The following is a 21,749-nucleotide window of genomic DNA, read 5'->3' on the forward strand; positions in this document are numbered from 1 at the left end:
GTATTAGGTGGATTTTTCTTCCAGAAGTGAATATAGTCACTTTTCCAATCCATGTCCAGTTCTTTCATCCACAATCTATTGTTTTAAGGTGATGAATTATGCACTATTTTAAACATCTCCTTTTTATTTTAGTTTAAAAATACCTATACTTGGTTCCATTTGATAACAAATTTCTAATTAAATAACAAACTAGATTGCAGTTTTCTACCCCCAAATATCCTGGATTTATTTTTTTTCACTTAATGACTTCATAGAATTAAGTTTCTATTTCAGACTTAGTTTCTTTTACTCTGTAGTAGAACTTTAAAAGTTAGATTTTCATTTTTGGATTTTTGAAACACCAGTCTTTATTAGTTGTGTTGTTGGGTTGATTTTTTTCCTTTCACTTATGATAAATTCTTCAAATCCGGGTTTAAGTTATCATAGCAATTAATTCGTAGCATGTTTTGTTGTTGCTCACTCTCATGGTTTAACCCCAACAAGCAGCCAAGAACCATGCAGCCATTCTGTGTCCTTGGAATTCCCTAAAAATTCTGTTCTTAGGGTTTATTGTTGTTGGATTGTATGTGATTAAAATAATAAAAAGAAGTATTTTCCTGCTTACTCTGATACCTACATATTACACTTAAAACATCATAAAAAAATTGAAATACCCAACACCCCAACACATCCAATTAACCTTCAATTTAGAGAAGAAAAAAGCAATTACATAAGAGGCCATTTTGAGGGAATGATGAAAATTTGTGTCTTCTTTTCACCATTAGGGGAACACTGTGCATGATCTTAGAATTCTGGAATATTTAGGTTGGCAAAGACCTCCCAGACCATCAAGTCCAAGCTGTACCAAATCCCCACCTTTTCCCCAGCCCAGAGCACTGAGTGCCACATCCAGGGTTTTTTTGGACACCTCCACGGATGGGGACTCCAAACCTCCCAGGGCAGCCCCTGCCAAGCTCTGACCACCCTTTCCATGGGGAAATTCCTGCTGATGTCCAACCCCAGCCTTCCCTGGCCCAGCCTGAGGCCATTCCCTCTCCTCCTGTCTCTGTTTCCTGGGAGCAGAGCCCAACCCGCACATTGCTATAACTTCCATTCAGTTACAGAAAGCAATGCATCTAGACAATTACAAATTTTGAATATGATGAATCCATCACTAGAAGGTGCCCACTAAGATTCACAGAATGTCACAATAATGAAGAACAGTGACTCATTTGATCACATGAACCAGATTAATACAGGTCTGGTCAGACCCTTGATGGGTTGATGGCCCAAGTGACAGAAAAGGCTTGAAGGACTGAGGCCCCATGTTTATGAGTGAAATGTGTCACATGTTCATGCAATAACACATCTTTTTCTCACTCCCTCTTCCTACAAAGTCAACAGATTGCATGTAAACCAGCATGCAGCCCCCAGTTTTTTAGTATCTCTTGTTACCCACACTGCTGCCTGCATTGCCAAGCTGTAAATTATTTGTTGTTCTAAATCAGTATTATTTTTGCAAAACCTTAAAATGATGTACACTCTTCTTATGTTTCATCCTCCATGACGCCTGTAAGCATGTATAATAAATGTTTAGAAACTTTTTCTTGAAGGAAAAAAGCCATCAAAACACAAATCCATGTTCCTGGTGATACCACAGCAACTGTATGCACTCCATTCCTTCCAGCTCCTTGTAACAATATTAGAATCACACTGTTGAGCTCAATCCTACCAAAGATGATAAGCTATGCACATAAAATCCCCTCAGTAAGTGTCTTTAATCAGATTTTAGATTATTATTTCTCATCTGAATTAAAATGTGATTATTGTAAATAATGGCTCTCTTGCCTTTCTGGGCAAAGCAGAGAGTATTTAAAATTTGATTCAAATAGAGTGAAAACAACTGCGGATGCAAAAGCTGCTGTTTAGAGGAGGCAGAATCACTTTAGATTCTCAGTGAATATCGCTAATAAAAATGATGCTGCTTTTTTGACAACTTCTCTTTGACCAACCTGAAAACAAAGTATTATAAACTGGCAGTTGGATTTTTATAAGAGAGGAAAACTTTATTCACACCATGATCTTATTTTAAGTATGTTTGGTTTTGGTTTGTTTAAGTTTTGCTAGCCATTTGTTATATTTTATTGTATTCCATGTCCATTTTTCAATAGGTTCAGTGAAAGAAGTGTTAAGAATCGCATTTTATAATGTTTCTAGCAGTGATTTTGAGTAAATACCTAGGAAAGATGAACTGTAAGAAGTGCTGGTAGGATATATTTTAATTTTATCCTGCTCTCAATGACAACTGGGCTACCCATGAACGCAGAAATTCCCTGTGCTCCTACAGATTAAGTGCAGGGGTTATCTATATGGTAATGACACAGCTGATAACTTTGGTCTGGTGAAAGGGACTATCACCACTACTATACCCCACATTTATTTCAAAAGGGATATATGCTATTGTCTTCCAAAGGGAAAAGAAACACTTAAGCATGTGTATACATGCACATAACAGTAATTTATATGAATACCTAAAAGCTAAAATATTAGTCAAATACCTCTTACCTTTAACATGAAACAAAGTCTTTCAGGAAAAGTTTAAACTGCCTCTTACGGAAACAAGGAAATTCAACCCATGCTGCAACAACTTTTATCACGCTTCATGAAAAGCCTGTTGAAAAAGAAATTATAACATCAGACTACCCTCTATTTATTTCTTTTCATATTAATGTTGCTGGAATTGATATATAATTAAAAGTGTCTTGCTTCAGTTTAGGCTAAAAATGTAACGCTTGCTTTCTTTCTTAAAGGTTAATATTCACATGTTTTCTTGATTGTTTTGCTTTAAAAGTTCACTTCAATAAAACTTGTGAAGTGTAGCTTGGCCCTTTTTTTGGTTGGTTGATTGGTTGCTTGGCTTTTTGGTGGTTTGTTGTTGTTGTTGTTGGTTGGTTTTTGTTTTTTTTTTTTTTGTATTTTACCTTTTTCCTGGAGGAAAATATTATACTCCTGTACTAAAGTGTATTGAAAGTGGTTGTATCAAATATATCAGTGAAGGTAATGTCAAGCAATATTTCTCTGTTGATAAATTCAGTGAAATCTGTTTAAGTGACAGATATTTCACTGTGACCAACCCTCCTGAAGCATCTGACAAAGTTCTTCTGTGGAAAGGGACCTGGGGGTGCTGGTGGGGCACAAAGTGGCAGTGAGCTGACAGAGTGTCCTGGGGCCCGCAGGGCCAGGGGGAGCCTGGGGAGCACAGGGAAGAGAGAGGGCAGCAGGTCAGGGAGGGGATCTTGCCCCTCTGCCCTGCCCAGCTGAGGCTCCTCTGCAGTGCTGGGTCCAGTTCTGGGCTCCTCAGGACAGGAGAGAGCAGGAGCTGCTGGACAGGATCCAGGGGAGGCCACAGAGAGGATTTGGGGTCTGGAGCATCTCTGTGCTGGGCAGAGGCTGTGGGAGCTGGGCCTGGTCAGGCTGGAGAAGGGAAGGCTGAGAGGGGATCCCATCAATCCATACAAACATCTCCAAGGGGTGCCAGAGGATGGGGCCAGGCCCTGCTCAGTGGTGCCAGTGCCAGGATGAGAAGCAAAGGCCATCAAATAAACCACAGCAAGATCCACCCCAGCAGGAGGAAGAACTTCTCTCCATGGAGGGGCAGAGCCCTGGAACAGCTGCCCAGGGAGGGCCTGGAGTGTCCCTGCAGTCCCTGAGACATCCCAGCCCCAGCCGGACACGTTCCTGTGTCACTGCTCCAGGGGACCCTGCCTGGGCAGGGGCTTGGGCTGGGTGAGCTCCAGAGGTACCTTCCAGCCTCAGCTGTTCAGCGATTCCTTGAGGTTCGTATGTGACTCTTGCCTGTGCCTGAAGACAGGAGATTCTTAAGCAAAGCTTTATTGGCCGTATAAAGTTTATCACCTTTCATTCACAAATCTAATTTGGATTTGTGCCTTGTATATGACAAGCCAAGCAATCCAGATGCTTCACAGGGCCTTAACCTGATGCTATGAGAGAGCTGAAGTTTCATCTTCTGGAGGACTGACCTTTTAATGTACTTAAATTATTACTTTAAATGCTAAAATTTATTTATTTGCCTGGAAATCAAAGCCTCTTAGACATGGCTGTATATACTCAGTAATACTTCTCAACATACCACAAGCATGAAAATACCAAAGCCCTTCACTGTGAATTAAATAAACTCTGTCTTTTCCAGTGTGTTTGTTGCATTTTGTGCATGACTCAGACAACTCTCCATGGCTTTAGAAAGGACAGGCTGCTTCAGCAGCACATCACATCACTGATCTGGGAAGTATTGCTTTGCAAAATTGCCTGGAGAACAAAAATAACACTTCCAAGCCTAACTTGGCCTTTGGGTACACCTTAAACATTCAAATGTCACACAAGAATCACCACTGAAATTTCATTTTTGGTAAAACAAATCAGGAATAAATAAGTATAGCAATGCAAGTGTGGATGTTTGGACAAATCTAAATTTAAAATAATTGTGCGTTTCTTGGCTGGTTTTTTTCCATTTATTTTCTCCACCAGTAAAATATATAAATATACTTCATGTCATTGCATCAGGAACAATTATTCGGGTTTTGTTACATATTCTTACATGCATTACAGAAAAAATAAATTAAAAAGTAGATATTGACATTGCAAATCTTCCCATCATTATTAACCTTGTATTTATTTCCTTTCATTCTTGCAGGCATACAAAAGCTGACATATAGGTTACAAAATGGGAAACAGCAAAGCACTGAGGGATGACACCTGCCCTGGGCAGTTAAAAAAAGATATTTTGAGGGCAGACAGCACCTAGGGAAAGGTAAAGATCTGGGTAAACTACTGACAATCCTGAGTGTGTTTCTTATATTCCTACCATCCAGGCAGCACCATGATCATAATTGCACAAACTGGATCCTCTCATCTCAGGGTGATATATTTTCTATTCACCATATATCAAATATTGTCAAAAAAGGCTTATGACAACATTTGAGCATCTCTCAGCATTCAGCACACTAGCAGTGACAAAATGACAGCTTTTGGCTTTGTTCATTGAAAGCACTGCAGAAATGTTTTTGGTAGAAGGGAGAGTAGAGGAGAGAGAAGCACAGAAAAAAAAGATACAGATAAAGAGGTCATTTATGCTTCCCAGTCAAATATATCCACGAAGCTAAACCCCCATCACCTTTTGTGATATAAATTCTGCAATATCACAAGCATCCCTTTCTCTGCTCAGACAGGTTCAGCTTAGACAAAGCCACCCTGTGCTGACACTTTCTCTGCCTTAACTTTGAGCATAAAAGAAAATATGTGACAATCATTCCACTTTGAAGGCAGACACAGAGGAGAAGTTTCTTGGACTGGTAGAAATAATCTGTCTCCCTCTTAAAGAGCTTTTTTTTAATTGAAAGAAATCTTAAAGCTTAGTGTATAAATGTATGTATATACACTTTTTATTTATTTCTTTATATTTATATATAGATGTTCTCATAAATATCACAGTTTCTTATCTGATTATTAAGACGGGTGTTTGTTTTATTTATGCCAGTTCAGGTAGTTTCACCCCTGTCTCTTAATCTCCATGCAAAACCATACTTTACTTCTTAATACAAATAGGGAAAAAACCCCACTGTAGCCATAAGAAATGGATTCAGTGCTGAAACTAATGGAAATGCTGCTCAGAGGAAGCTGACGTTGCTCCAGCTGTTGAACAGCTTGGATTTACTCTTGAAAACCAAGCAGTGTTTAGTGTGCATCACAAGCAGTTGGAACAGGGTGACAAAATTCTTGTTCAGAGATTCCAGAAATCCCCAGAACCACCGCAGAGGAGCTTTATCATTTCTGTGAATCACTCCCAGTTCTTAGAAAAGGTGGTTGAGAATACCCAAAGGAGCAGCAGGATTCATTTTTCTGGGGGTGAGGCCAAATAATTCACAGTTGATGGACTGAACCCACCAGGAAACATATTCTGAAAAGTGTCATTGACTTCAGCTTTGAAAATATGATGGACTTGATGAAGGTGTGCCAGGTGAATTAGAGACATATTAAATAGGAAATTATCTCCATAAATTACATTCTTCCTCAAGAAACTTCATGTACTTTGGGTTTATCTGTGAACATTTGCAGTAAATCTTGTGCCTTTATTAAAGGAAATGTGTTTCAGTTTTAAAATTTAATAAAGAAAGAGTTCTAAAAAGGATTTCTGGGAATTCATTTGGGCCACATAATCTACAGCACATAAGAGATTTTGCTGAAACAAATTAATTAAGATATAGCACAGGAAAACATTAAAAAGTAACAAATTGTTTGGGCTTTTGAAAACAAAACAAATAAAATAAAAATAATAATAATAAAAGAATTTTAAAAAGAAAAAAAAAGAAAAAAAAAGAAAAAAAGAAAGGCCAAATAAAGTCCTCAAATAACTGAATTTATCCAGTGTGGAGAGAATGGGAAGATTTTTTTTTAATCCATAGTCATTGCTGCTGCTTTCATGCAGTCACCCTGTGTTGTTCAAAACCTTTTAGAACACAACACCTTCATTTCTTCATAAGAGGTATGTAAAGGTATCCAAAACATCTCATGAAGGGAGTCAAATGTCAGAGAAATTTGACAGCTTGGAATTTGGGCATCGCATAAGTAGAAATATACAAGAAATGGATCTTAAACTACCTTATGTAATAAAAAACCTCAGACCTAAATGCAAAACAAACAAAACAAGACACCGCCCCCCAAAACAAAACAAAAAAGCAAACAAACAACAACAACAACAAAAACCTCAGCCCTGATAACTCTCTAAATTTTTACTTCTGTACCTAGCAAATATTGCTTATATTCAGTTTTCTGGTTGTCACTTATTTTTACACTCTGAAAGATCAAGTTACTACAAAGCTACTTGTAGTTACTACAAATTTACTACTTGATAAAACTTACAAACTTTATTCTTTGGTTTTACTCATTTGGTTATTTATGTATGTTCAACTATTCCATTAACTGCTTTTTAATTTTTCATTGCCCTTGAGCCATTTTAGAAATAAAACAATGATCTAACATATATTATCCTGAAAAACAGAGTTTATAAACAAATTTCTAAGGACTTTCATACAAGACGTGAATGGTGGTAGGTAAAGAAGCTCAAATAATACTGAGAATTATTCTAATATTTACCGTGGTTTGGAGCTATGAGCTTCTTCTTTGATTGGTTTGGAATCTTGATTTTTTTGGGTTCTTTTACTTAAAAGTGTTTAAAGAGAGCGACTTGCTGCAGAATGAAATGGGGAAAAATAACATAATTGTTTCTGTTGTTAGAGCTTAAAAAATTGTGTCAGCATGAGAGGTAAAGCAGAAAAGAGCATCTTTATAACAGATTATGGCCTCTGTAATAATACTTATTATGCATTTTCCTAGCTTTGAGGACTTTAATGGCTATAAAAATATCAGGGAAAATCATTCAACAAGGTGCTACAGATAGGTTTTATGGTTGTAAATAGGAGTAAAAAAAAAAGAAAAAGAAGAAGATAAAATCAATTTTTAACCCTGAGTTACTTAAAAGTTATTTGTAACTACATTAGGTTAAAAAAAATGCTAAAATTTCCCCTTTCTCACTGCAAGAATTAATGATTCATTAAATGTTTTCCTCAGCAAGAGCAATATTGAACAACCAAGCAAACAGGATTTTCTGTAAGAAGAAACTGCTTTGGCTTATTTTTCTTGAGCACAGAAACAAATAGGAATTCTTTCAAGATGCCTATTTTTAGAATAATAAAAAAAAAGGTTAATATTTCATTGGTGGAACATCTAAAGACATAAATGTGTCCTGGTGAACCAGTTAAGTGTGCAGCATAAAGAAACTTCATATATTCACAAAATCCTTGGGTTTGCATGCAATATGTTGTATTCCCCAGTCTTTACCCTAAAATGTATATATTTAAGCCCTGGATCAGTAGTTCCGCATTAGAACCAAAGTATTAAAACCCTCTGTGTTTAATGCATTTAGTTTATATTCTGATAGAGTGGAGACCTCTTCTCAGTGACTGTTTTATAACATACATTTCTAACTCCAATTCCAATTCCTATGGTAGGAGATAAATCTAATGACTAAGGAAGAGCATATCTTTATTTTCCTCATTTCCACTCTGAAAGGTATAAGGAAGTTTGTGTTTTAATTTCTGCTTTTTTTTTTTTTTTTTTAACCACCAAATCTCCAAAGATCAGTGTCATTTCTTACATGACAGATATGTTTTTAAATGTAACTGATGGTTATTCAGAGCAATGCAATAGTGTAAGGGATTTACATAGTCCACAGAAAAGTAACTTCCCTTTCCTTTTCCTTGTTGTCTGAGTACTGCAACTTTAATGATAATATCTACTCAATGAAGAGCTTCATAAGTTTTTTTGTGGCAAATGAAACAGCTGTCTTGATATGAATATTGCCTACATTGTTCTTCTGAATAGGAGAGAGCATAATTTCTGGAAGTGAATATAGCACACATTAAAAAAAAAAAAAAAAACTAATCTAAATAGTGGGAGTGGTAAAAAAGCAGCTGTTGGGATACCTTACTCACACATTACACTTACACTTGTCCAAAGAGCAACATTCTCCTGGTTATTTACATAAATGAAACCTAGCCTTAGGTCAAAATCACAACTGACAAGGAAGAAATAAACTTTCAGCTGTGCAGTCATGCCACATATATACAGCTCTGTGAGTTAAACTGCCTCTTTTTTATTCTCTCTGTAGATAGGATCATTAATGTATATCAAATTTCTCATGGAGTGGACAGAAATCTAGACTCCAATGTCATCTTCTTTATTCAGTGAAGATCAATTTAAATTACTTTAGCTTTCATGACAAATTTTATGCAGGGGAAATGTTCATATAGGGATGAGCCTAAGAGGGAGAATGTTCCATGACATGAAATTTTGGGAAAATTCTGTAAATGAATCCATTTGTTTAAGTCATTGAACTTTCTTAACATGGCTAAATATAGAGGATTCAAGTTCAAGAATTGCCTTGAGAATCCTGAATCTATATTTGAGAAGCTGTGGTAGTCCAGTGAAGGTCCTACTGATTGGAAAAGGGGGAAAAAACCCTCCACTTTTAAAAGGAAAACAGGAATAACCTTGTGACATAATTCTTGCTAGCAACAGTGAGTGAAGAATAGTCAGGGCTGTACAGTCCTGAAAGAATTTGTTGGATTTTGAGTCTAAAATAATCCTTGTTATATTTAAAATACATTGAAGTCAAAATACTTTTATCTATTTTGTATTTGAAATTTTTGATGATATTCAATTATCCTTTTTTTGTTTGTTTTTTGGTTTTGTTTTTTGTTGTTGTTGTTGTTGTTGTTGTTGTTAGCACTTTCATTTTGTTCCTTGTCAAAGAAAACAAGCTCACAGATAAAAATACTGCCAAGAAGACTACAATAAATTAATTGTTATGTCATTTGTAAATTCAAGATTCTAAGTCAGGACATAAGTGCGATCAATTCACCACTTGATATTAAATCAATCCTAATTATTTTGAAACAAAATAATTACATTTCTAAGAGAATAAGCACATAACTGTGATAGTGTCTTTTGATGACAAGTACCCTCTAACCAAACTCACTTGCAAGGGACAGCAAATAGACCCATGAACATCCTTTAGAGATTAACTGTAGAATATGAAATATTAGATAGGATTTACTTCTCCAAAGAATGCATTTTCTTGCACCTAAAGGATCTACTAATTTAGGTATTCAAGTCACCATTTCTATTTCCAAGTAAATGAACCTTTAAAGTAGGGAAAAGTCTTTGGTGGACTGTAGGATGTCAAAGTCTCAGTGTTAGTGATAAGAAGTCATTTTTCTCGGAGTCATAACAACTTGTTGGTATTTATTCTGTATTTTACACACTGTCCCAGGGACTATGTGCATACTGTGCACTGAAAGAACTCCCAGAATATTCTGTGAAACTGAGGACAGCAGCACAGTAGAAGCAAATAAACACAAAAATACGTAAAAGATTTAGGTATTCCTGTAAAATTGCATGGTGCTACAATAGGGAAATTGTCAAAACTCCAAACCAGTGCAGAAAATTAAAAAAAAAAAACAAAACACAAAACAACAGTGATGAAGGCAACAAGAAAGTGCAGAAGAAAGTAAATAATTTTCAGTACTCCATTTTAGGAGTCACAGGCTGGATGGCAGGAAAATGGATACCTGTTAGAAATAACAGAGATAAGGTTTAGACATAACTCTTGGAAAGTCACAGCTATGATGGCTCTGTCTATGAGAAATTAGGTTAAAATACACATCAAGGAGATTTATATAAGAATAGGAAATTAGTGCCAGGATCCTTCTCTTAAAGATGTCGTTATCAACACTACAATTCCCTGAAAAATCAGGATACACAAAGAGGTGAAACAACATCACGCAGTCAAGCCAATCTATCAGCAGTAGTCCCAGAACTATAAAGCTCAAAAAAAAAAAGGAAAAATGGAGACACAGAAGGCAAACTGTGAAGCAACACAGTAAAAAGTGAATCCTCATCAGGTTAAAGGTCCAAGTTGAAAAATCAAAAATGTGTTTGGACTTCTAAGATCTGGTTTAGATCTTCTGATGGACCAACACAAGGTAATTATAAAAACTTTTTGAATATTTATTTTATAAAATAAACTTCAAAATTTTTCTAACATAATTATGAACTAAAGTAGTAAATCATTTTGGTTAGTGTTCTTTTTTTAAAGCAACAGAAAATATTAAACTGGGGGGAACAATTCTGGTAAATATATAAATTTATCTGACCTGCTAAAAACAGTTTTGATCTAACACCTTCAATGTGCAAATGTCATGAATTTACAAGGAAATATTTCCACTCTTAGGACTGTTTTTGCATTGGTCTAGGGATAGCAGTTTTAGGGTCTCTCAAACTGGAAGTGTCCATAATTTCTGAAAAGCACTGTTGTTTCTGCAGGCAGTTTTGAACACTCAAGCCATCATTTTTCTTCACTTTTCTTGGCAGTTTGGAAACTTACATAATTCCAAATTGTCTTGGCAAGCATGAGACTGCAGAAGGACAGCTCCTTGCTGAGATCCTCTCTCTGAACCACAGGTTTATTTCAGAGTTCTTAGGGTGTTTGTGCACTTGGAAAAATCTGCTAATGTACATTTATTTCCACCATTAAACCCACTTCTGAATTGATATTTAGCTCCCATTATAGGTATTTTTCAAAGATCATAGTGTGAACAGAACATAATCATATTCTTTCACTGCATTATATAGCCTCAATTTCAGGCCTTCTGGCTTTCCTAATTCCTGAGCTATGGAAATTGCTAGGCAAAATTATTTCTTCCATGACCAAGGGAAGGCAGTGCCCCTGCTGCAGACTTTTCAGACTTTTTCTAGCCAAAATGAAGAACTGGTGGCTCATTTGTTCCTTTACTGTTAGATTTTTTTTTAATTTACAGGCCAGTTATCTGAAGTACCTCTAAAAAAGATAAAAAAGAAAGAATAGTTGTAGAAAGAAAACCAGTATTTTAAGCTTGCACCTAGAAGAAGGAACCAAAAACTGAAGTTTAAAGGGATACTTGGAAGCATTTTATTTATATATTTATTAATTCTTTCATTCAGTCACTCATTTTTTTCCAAAGAGTTGCAGTTTAGAAGCATGGTGCTTATACTAGGCCTCCCATAGTTTTCTTTTCAACATTTTATTTGATTTTATATTATCCTCTGGTCATCTCTTTGTAAGTAATTATATCTTTCATAACATAAAATTCACATACTCTGCATATTTGTGCATGCATTGACATGATCACAATTTACAAAAATTCATGCAATCATAGTGAAAAATTAAACCAACTTGTGAAGATCCCTACTCAAATGTTGTGATATAAATTATAGGAAATATAGGAACAGACAAGGGAAAACAGTTACTCAGGTGAGCTCAGGAGCTCAGGGAAGAACCAGATTAAGTGAGCAGTAGGTTGGATTCAGTGCATATAAAATTAGTTAATTAATTAATTAATAATAATAATAATAATTTTAAAAAAATTTAAAGTGTATTCTCTAACACAACTGCTTTGTGATTTTGGAATAGTATGTGGGATTGCTGTGGCAAAAGATATCTGTTCCAGTAAGATTTGATTGATATTCACATCTCAGGAGGCCCAGAAATGGAGCTGAATTTAGAAGATGTGTATGGAAGAGCACTGCTGATGAAAGTGCATGCTTCATAAGCCTTCAGATTGCGTCTGTCAGTGTTTAACCAGCTCAAGTCAGCCAGCCTGAGACTGTCTTTAAAAAACAGAGAAGTTGAGAACTTGGAGTGATGTCTGACTTGGGAGTGAACAAATACTTCAAAGTTGGTTTGGCACCAAATGGTTACTGAATGTATTTCAACAGCAATAAAACAGCAGGGGGAAAAAAAACTTTATCCACATGTCCTGAGTACCTGCCTTCAGCATTAATATCTATATCACTGTCACATATTTTCACAGGAATACTAGAGCTAATCACCTAGAAAGTCCTCCAGACAGCACACTTGTAAACATGAACCTTTAGCAGCATCAAACTAGATTAGGACACCTCAGGTTTTTGTAGCATATTCAAAATGGTCCAAAAAACCCCCCCAAAAAAAACCCCACCAAACTAGGACCATATTCTTGTATATAAGAAAATAAAAATAGATCTTTACCAACCCTCCCAAGCAGGAGTGGCCCCTGCACAGCAGGCAGTTCTTTCACTTTGCTCCTGAAAATGCCTATACAGGGATTATATAAAGGAGCACAGTGCCCCCACCAGATGCCTCTCTCAGAATATAAACAGATATGAGAAGCACATGAGAGATAAAAATTCTTCCACAACAGATACTTTTAAAGAATTGGATTCAGAGATCTGGGAAATCACAGAATTGCTGAGGTTGGAAAAGACCTCCAAGATGGCCAGTTCCAATTTTGACCAATCTTCGTCTTGTCAACCAGAGCAGAGCACCAAATGCCACTGATTCTTGAACAGCTCCAGGTGACCCAACACCTCTCTGAGCCCACTACAAGCCCTGACATTTATCTCAGTGAAGAAATGCCTTCTCCCTTTATTGCCTGCCACGAGAACTGCAGGTAGGAGGGGAGATAAACCAAAACTGATTCAGATTAGCAAAGACGCATCACTTGATTTTTTGCTAGTGGGCAAACAAATCATATATATTCAACATGTATCCAGTTTGTAACTGTCATCTGCAAAAGTAATTACTGGTAGTGGCCACATTGCTATTTTGAAATGCTACAGTGCACAGGAGCTCCTGTAGAAAAACTACAGAATATTTTACCTGTCTGCTTCTTGCTCACCTCTTAGGCAGAGTCTTTAAACACAGTTCCAGAGCAATGCAAACAGCAGTATATCAAAGGATTGGAGGAGACTGTGCTGCACATAAAACACAGCTTGGAACTGACAGAGAGAAAAATTGGAAACAACGATTCTCTGAGCAAATAATCTCAACTCATGTTGTTTTCCAGCCCTGCAGTTCTCATTTGGGGAGAAGCCAAACAAGCTAATCTAACAGATGTCTGTGCCACTGATTTAAAGTCAAAGGTAGGACACTTCCAATATCCATCTAATTCAAACAGGGAAGCTTTCTACTGGTAGCCACAGAGCAGCACTGAGCCAGTGCTCTCCCTCTAAACAGGCAGGTTGGTGTTTATTGCTCTTACACAGCACTGACTTGTGTGATTCTGAGTAACTTGGTGATTACTGCCCTTAGGAAAAAATCCCATTGTCAGGGATAAGCTACAGGGGTGGGGTTTGTTTGTTTGTTTGTTTTGGGTTTGTTTTGTTTTGTTTGTTGGTTTGGTTTGGGGTTTTTTTTTTAAGTTCCAATTTCCATTTTACAAATAAATGGAAGCAATAAATGAATATTAATTTTGGTAGTCAGCAGTTCAGCATTCAGTAAGAATCCTTCATAGATCATTTCAGATAGAGTGATATTCATCTGAAAAGCTGGCAGCCCACAACCTGGACAGGAGCACTCTCAGCTGGGTCAGGAACTGGCTGGATGGTGGGACCAGAGAGTGGTGGTGATGGTGATGGTGCTGCATCCAGCTGGGGGCCAGTGACCAGTGGTGTCCCTCAGGGATCCGTGCTGGGGTCAGCTCTGTTTAATGCTTTTATTGATGACATGGATGAGGGGATTGAATCTTTCATTACTAAATTTGCAGATGACACTAAGCTGGGAGTGTGTCAATCTGTTGGAAGGTGGAGGGCTCTGCAGAGAGACCTGGAATGGTTGGATGGATGGGCAGAGTCCAATGGGATGAAGTTTAATAAGTCCAAGTGCCGAGTCCTGCATTTTGGCCATAATAACCCCCTGCAACGTTAAAGGCTGGGGGTGGTGTGGCTGGACAGTGCCCAGGCAGAAAGGGACCTGGGGGTGCTGGTGACAGCAGCTGAACATGAGCCAGCAGAGTGCCCTGGTGGCCAAGGAGGCCAAGGGCATCCTGGCCTGGATCAGGAATGGTGTGTCCAGCAGGAGCAGGGAGGTCATTCTTCCCCTGTACGGGGCACTGGTGAGGCCACACCTCGAGTGCTGTGTCCAGCTCTGGCCCCTCAATTTAGGAAGGATGTTGAGATGCTTGAGGCACATCCAGAGGAGGCAACGAGGCTGGAGAGGGGCTGGGAACACAAACCCTGTGAGGAACGGCTGAGGGAGCTGGGGTTGTTCAGCCTGGAGAAAAGGAGACTCAGAGGTGACCTTATCACTCTCTACAACCTCCTGAATGTGGCTGTAGTTGGGGAGGGTCGGTCTCTTTCTCCAGGCAGCAACTGACAGAATGAGAGGATAAGGTCTCAAGTTGCACCAAGGGAAATATAGGTTGGAAAATAGGAAAAAGTTTTTTACAGAAAGGATAATAAAGTAGTGGAATGATCTGCCTGGGGAGGAGGTGGATTCACCATCTCTGGATGTGTTTAAGGAAAGACTGGATGTGGCACTTGGTGCCATGGTTTAGTTGAGGTTAGGGTTGGGTTGGATGTGATGATCCTGGAGGTCTCTTCCAACCTAATGATTCTGTGATTCTGTGAGTCATGGTTTTGAGACTCAGCTCTGGTACAAAAGGGTATGCTAAACTAAACCTATATATGGAAAAAAAAAAAACAAAAACCCCCAAACAACAAACATATTTTGGACATATGACTACAGTTTAAATAAGGCTGCCTGGCCAGATCCTGGCAAATCCTTTCTCTGAATCAAAGCTTTCTATTAAAATAGCATAACACTTCAGCACTTTGCTTCTACGAAAAGTCTTTGGGATGTGAATTAAATATACACTCACAGCTGAGCATGTCCTGGTGACTTCTGTAGCTTGAAATCACAGCTCTGAGGAAAGTGCTCATGTTCACTTTGAAGTGCTACAACTTGAAACGAGGATAACAATCTAAATAAGAACACCTTTGCTTTCTTGATCAAGGCACACAAGGAAGAAGAAAGATAAATCTAACAAAGAAAGGAGCAGAATTTGATTTTCAGTTTGGAATTAGCCATGACTAAAACAGGCATTCTTTCTGGAGATAGAAGCCACTGCTTTCTTTCTTGTATTCCTTCTTCCCTAGGCACACTGGAAATCCCATAACTTTTTTTGCTTGTGTCCTTGATACCCTTTTTTATTAAGCCTGTCTTTTGAGAGTTCTTTATGCTATACCAATATATACCTGTCTAGCATGGATTCTTGCATCGATTTTTTTTTCCTCCAGAGATCTTAGAATTTCTATGGGTACTTGATTTTGTCATTTTGATTTGTTTGGGGTTTGTTTTGGTTTGGTTTTGTGTGTTTGTTTGTTTGTTTGTTTCTTCCTTCATATGACAGTAAAGTTGGATGTTAATATTATTTGGGAACTGTAAAATGATAAACATGCTATTCATAGAAAGGGAGGAGGCTCTTCAACAATGGTCAGCCTCATTTATTAAAAAAACATCAAATTCTCTGGGTAATAACAACAAAAAAGACGAATTGAGGCATTATGTAGCTCTAATGCTCCTTTCTTTGTTGATATAAACTTCTATTTGTTTATAGGCTTTTTCTAATGTATGCCATGTCCAAACCAAGAAAATGTAATTAAAAGAAAAGAATCTTAAGGAAGAAGGAAAAAAATTGCATGACCTTTAAAAGACATTTCTGCCTCAGATGCTGATAGACAAAATGTTCTCGCATTCTTGTATATTTACATGGCCTCAGGCAGTACCAATACAGAATTTTCTGTGCTGTGTGCTTTTCTACAAATCAGTAATTGAGGGTTGTTGCAGTGTACAAAGTCACAGTAATTTAACATTTTCTGTAAATGCCAGCAGAGGGTAATTCAGTTTCTGCAGGTCCCAAAGTCTTTTACACATCATCTACTCCAAAACTGTGATGCTACAGGAACCACCAGGAAAAGCAACAGAAAGCCTCCCATGTGTTCCAAAACTGAGGGAATCTGCTTTAATATGTATTTACACAACAGTGTTGACAAATAACAATAGCATGAGGTTAGCTACTGATTAATGACATATTTAGTGGGTTTGACAAAAGCAGGGAGCATTTGAGGTTTTAGTCACCTATCCAACTTACCCATGATTTAAATCCTGTGGCTGCTATGAAGAACACTTAGGTGACCCAAAAATTTGTCTTCACCTCCTGAAAAAACACCTATTCAAGACTTCCCAAAACCAAAAACAAAACAAAACAAAACAAAACAAAAATTCTGTTGATTGAGACCATGAATGCATAACACTGCTTTTCTGCTTTTGGGGGGACTTTGTTTGTTTGTTTAGTTGTATTTTGGTTTTCTGGTGGGTGTTGTTGTTGTTGTTGTTTGTGGGTTTTGTTTGTTTGTTTGTTTTGGTGGTTGTTGTTGTTGTTGTTTTTCCCAGAGATAGTGATATTTAGATTTAAAATTAAATAAAAGAGGACACTTACCCTCCTACGGACATAATAGGGACAGCTTGCTTAGTGGTTTTTTTCCCTTCTTCATTTGAGATGTTGTATCATTTTCTAATTACCTCTTCAGCCTGCATTTTTATTCCAGAGGTTTATCTGTTTTCTGCATCTGACAAATACTGGTTTATGCATTTTTGACTGATTTCTGACAAATATTTTCCCTAAGTGGCACTTTCTGTGTTATGGTCCTCTGTTTCTCATGAAATTTGAAAGATGTCTACTTTTGTGCTTCTCTGTTGAGGGATATTTCATAATGACAGATATTTTTGACAGAATAGATGAGCAATACACTACTCAAACTGTTAAAGGCTCAGCAGCCAGGTTTGTATTTGTTTTCATGGAAGGTTAATGGTAAAGATCTTGATCCATTATCCAGCAGCAGCTTGTGGAGACTAGGGGAGTGTCATTTAAAGATCTAGGAATCTGGCTAAGCAACTAGATGTTTATTTACATTAAAGAATAACTCTTCAAAATACATTGTTCCTGTCCTCTCTGAACCATCCTTCATTCTTCATTAATCAGTGGTTTTCAGTTTGCTTTACTTTCACTTTCTATATGTATCCAATGGCACTAAGGCTAATGTTTATGCCATTAAGTATAATTACTTAAATATTTAAACAGTGATAGACACATTTATTCTAGTAACAAACCTATTCAAATAGTCAAGAGAACATTACAATCCTAGTCAAGCAGTATTTGGTTTCCATCTCTCTTAAGAGAGACTGTGAAAGTAAATGAAAGGAAAATCCATTTCTACCTTCTCCTGTTTGAATAGAGCAGTTCCTCCAGGTTAAATCAGTGTTTGATGGATATATTTCACTTATTCTTCTCATTCTTGTACAGTTCATGTGTGAACCTTAGGTATTTCTGTCCTTTGCAATGCTGTTAGTTATTTCCCAAAGTGAAAGGTCTCCCAGCCTCCAGGCTTGATTTTGATTTTAATCTCATGGCATCATAATGTTAAAGAGAAAAATATAATTATAAAATATGTTCACCTAAAAAAAGTTATATTTGTATCCTAAGACTGCTACACATGACAAGGATATTGATCCTTGTTTGGACCTCCTGCAATTTTGATCATTACACCTATCTGATTTAAGGATACAACATTCAATTTAATAACTAAACAACATTTGTTTGTAAAATTAATTCATAAAACTACAAACACAATTTTGCTACATGTGAACAGACTTCCTCTTGCATGACTCCTTAAAACTTCATGGTACTAAAGAGAAAGCTCACTCCTAAAAATCAAGAGCTGCTCCTAAAGCAGCTAATCTTCCTCTAAATTAATATTACATAAACTTAGATAGCCCAGACTCAAGAATCATGGCAACAAGGAAAATTGCATACAACCAAAATCAAATTGAATTTCCATTATTAAAAACAAAATAATTTTGTAATTTGTTCAAATATAGACCCGTATTTTAAAATCTTGATTTCAATGTTTGGTTGTAGTGAGGGCAAGTAGTTGACCCAATATTTTGCTGAAGAGAGTTAGATCCCAAAAAACAAAACTGGAAATGAGCTTGTCAAGGACTTAGCATTTTCCTGCATTTTGACCTCTTCCTCTTTCATTTTCTCCTCCCCTGACTTTTGATACAAGGATTCATTAGGGCAGAAATAAAATGACACACAGGTCCCACCGCAGGATGTTTACACCCTTGTTCTTGCCGCTCTCTCCCACAGAAGCACTTCCACTGTGGCAGTTTAGTTCACAGTTTTGAAGGACAGAACATACTTTTACCCTCTGGTTTCCCCTGTTTCCCAGCACAGTGGAATTATAATCAGGAATTATTTTTGAAACTCTCCTTCTCAGTGTTTGGCCTGTCCTGTGGGCCTTTGCAGTTGGTTGCACACAGGCCTCTACAAGGCCGGGACTTCTTGTGAACCCAGTGTCTCTGTTAATAAAGGCACCCAAAGAGCTTAAATACGATCTCTGAAGCTTGTAACTTGTAGTTAAGTGGCTGCATATTGTTAGCTGAGAATTTAGGCAGGGTGAAGAAAATTGCTTGCAATGGAGCTCATAAATAGGCCTTCCGTCTCTAATTTCATAAATACAGAAAAAAAAATCAGAATTTAGGTCTTAAGCTACATCAACTAATACAAAATAAATCCAGCCATCTCAGCATGCAAAATTTCATCGTCTCTTAGTCTTAAATCTTCTTTTTTTTAGAATTGATTGAGTTAGGCTGGGTCGGTTCAAATGAGTGCAAGTAGAAAATCTGTATGAATTACCATGAACTCTTATAAGTACATTTATTTCCATAGATATACAAACTTTATAAAGGCTTTTTTCAGATTCAGGCAGTTAAAAAATTTGTAGATCTGAAAACTTAACCAAAATTTATAAGCTAAAATGATTCTGTCTTCTGGAGAAAGAATCTTGCATGGATTTGGGGTAAAGTCTCTTGTTGTTAGATTTTGTTTTGTTTTTCTGAAGAAAAATTAATAAGAAACATAAACAACACAATTATAAATATATCTATATACATAAATATCATCATTAAACATGTTATTTCAATACCTTTTGGATTATTGAACCTGGTAGAAGAATTTAGACTCTTGTATTGTCCTTGAAGATGAATTGCAAGAGGAATTAAAACCAGCTAATAAAATGCTTGCTCTTTGCATACATTTCAACTAAGATTTTAATGCTCTCACTCTGCAAATAAACCAACAGGAGTAATCTCAGGCATTTCCATAAAATCAGGAAAGTGTGGTACTAATTTACTGTATTTCATTTATGAGAAAATACGATCCTCTACTTAATAAACTGTTGATTTAATTTGCTTATAAAGTAGGCACAGTTTTTCAGAGGCCAGCTTCCAGGCATTTCCCCTATTGGAGAACATTTAGAAGTTAAGGCAATTTTTAGCTGGAAAATGTCAGTCTTTCTGAGATTATCTGAGCTCCACATACCCACATACCCACAGAGCCTGTGCAGGTGCCCAGTCAGGAATGGGTATTGCAGCTCTCAGCTGTGTTTTTTGGGGTCTCTTTGCTGTCTCCAGAGGCTGAGGATATGTTCCTTCCTACATGCTCTCCTTCCCAATTGAAACAGTCAGATATTTACTGCAGTGTTTGCTTTTGGTGAGGCTTTTCTGTTGCTTGTGAGGACATATTTTTCTAGTTTAACTCACAATGCAATTTTTTTCCTCCCATAGCAGCAGGTGTTACTCAGCACCCTACTTGAGGTTTTGAACCAAGTACCTCAAGGCATATTTATAACTGAGGACCTTCAAAAATTAGCTTGAAATGATTCTGGCAGAGGAATGGGGAACATGTGAACAATTCAGTGTAAGTTTGGCTGTGTAATAACTCTTGTGTTGGGCACGAGGCAAGATAACAGCCCTTGAGGCCTGTGCCCTATTTTGATACCCCATCTTCAAACTATTTTAAGTGCCTCCAACTGGAAAATAGCATCCTTTGTGCCTGTGTCATGTTTGCTGGAAGTGAGAAAGGCTGCGAACATTTTCAGAGCAATTCAAGTAATTAATGTAGCATAATCTATTTTTGTGTGGTGGTTAGCATGTATTATGTGATGCCACTACCAGATTCATATCTAATAATAGCTGTTCTTTCCAAGCCTATAAGTACAGAATACTGCAATTATCATACTAATAGGTAGTTTAAGAACTGTGTGCGTTTTAACGTGAACCATTCAAATTAGACTCTTGTTACTGTTTGATAGAATAACTACAAAAATCTAATTGTCCAGGAGCTGAAAAGTACTGTTCAAAAATGCAGAAAAATGTTATGAAAAATGGAGGCATATATAAAAATTGAACACATTTATACCACAGCAATAACCAAGGCAGGAGTGATAGACAATATTATCTACTACTTTTACTTGCTCTGCTTAAGAGTTTCCCTCAGCATGATCTTGCAGAATGCTTCATTTGACTTGAATTTATATTTATTAAAGTAAAATTCCAATTGTACTTTTTACAATTACCAAAGGCAACTAAAGAGTACGGACAATTACCACAGAATGAACAATATTTGCACAAAGGAACAAAGCTACAAAACTTTTGCTTTATTCTGAAATCAACTCGTTTAGTCAGGAACTTTTATTTAAGACAAAGTTTGCTAGATTCCCCTGTCTTTCAACCACTCACAGTCCAGAAGCCTTTTTTTTTTTTTTTTTTTGAGAAGATTTTGTTAACCAAAATGCAATTTTAAGAGGTACTTCTTGTAAAAAAGGAATAAAGGAATTCTTCAGTTCTCCTTACTAATTGCGTTTCATTTTTATGAAATCTCTTCCTGTTTATGTCCCCATCAAAAACAAATGCAGCACAACAAAGTCAGAATTCAGTCATAAACAAAAATAAAGGAATAATCATCATGTCCACTTCACTGACTGAAAAGTCTAGACATACTGGATTTTTGGATTCAATCAGCACAAAGTGCTTCTATATGGACATAAATATGTTTGCCTGATGTAATTGGTTTTTAGATCTTTATCTGCATTACTTGTCTTTTTCCAAACTCTCCTTTTGTCCGCAAACATGACTGCAAAAATATTTTTTTATTGTTTTATTATTTAATTTTGTCTTATTTTGTTTCCTTTTTATTATTTTATTTTATTTTAGAAGGGGAGTTTGTCCAATGACATTAAAGTCTTTCTGTTTGCATAACCTCAGCTTTCTGCAGTGCCAGATGAAAACACTACCCAAAATGTTCACACTGATGGAAAATTACTTGAAATATAAAAAATAAAGTAAATTCTTTTCACATATTTGTTGATTCTTGAGCAACAGAATGCTCAAGAATATAACATCAATAGTGTTTATGAAGATTTGGGATGCAAACTTG

The sequence above is a fragment of the Prinia subflava genome, chromosome Z (genome assembly GCF_021018805.1).
Source record: "Prinia subflava isolate CZ2003 ecotype Zambia chromosome Z, Cam_Psub_1.2, whole genome shotgun sequence".
Classification (NCBI taxonomy): domain Eukaryota; kingdom Metazoa; phylum Chordata; class Aves; order Passeriformes; family Cisticolidae; genus Prinia; species Prinia subflava.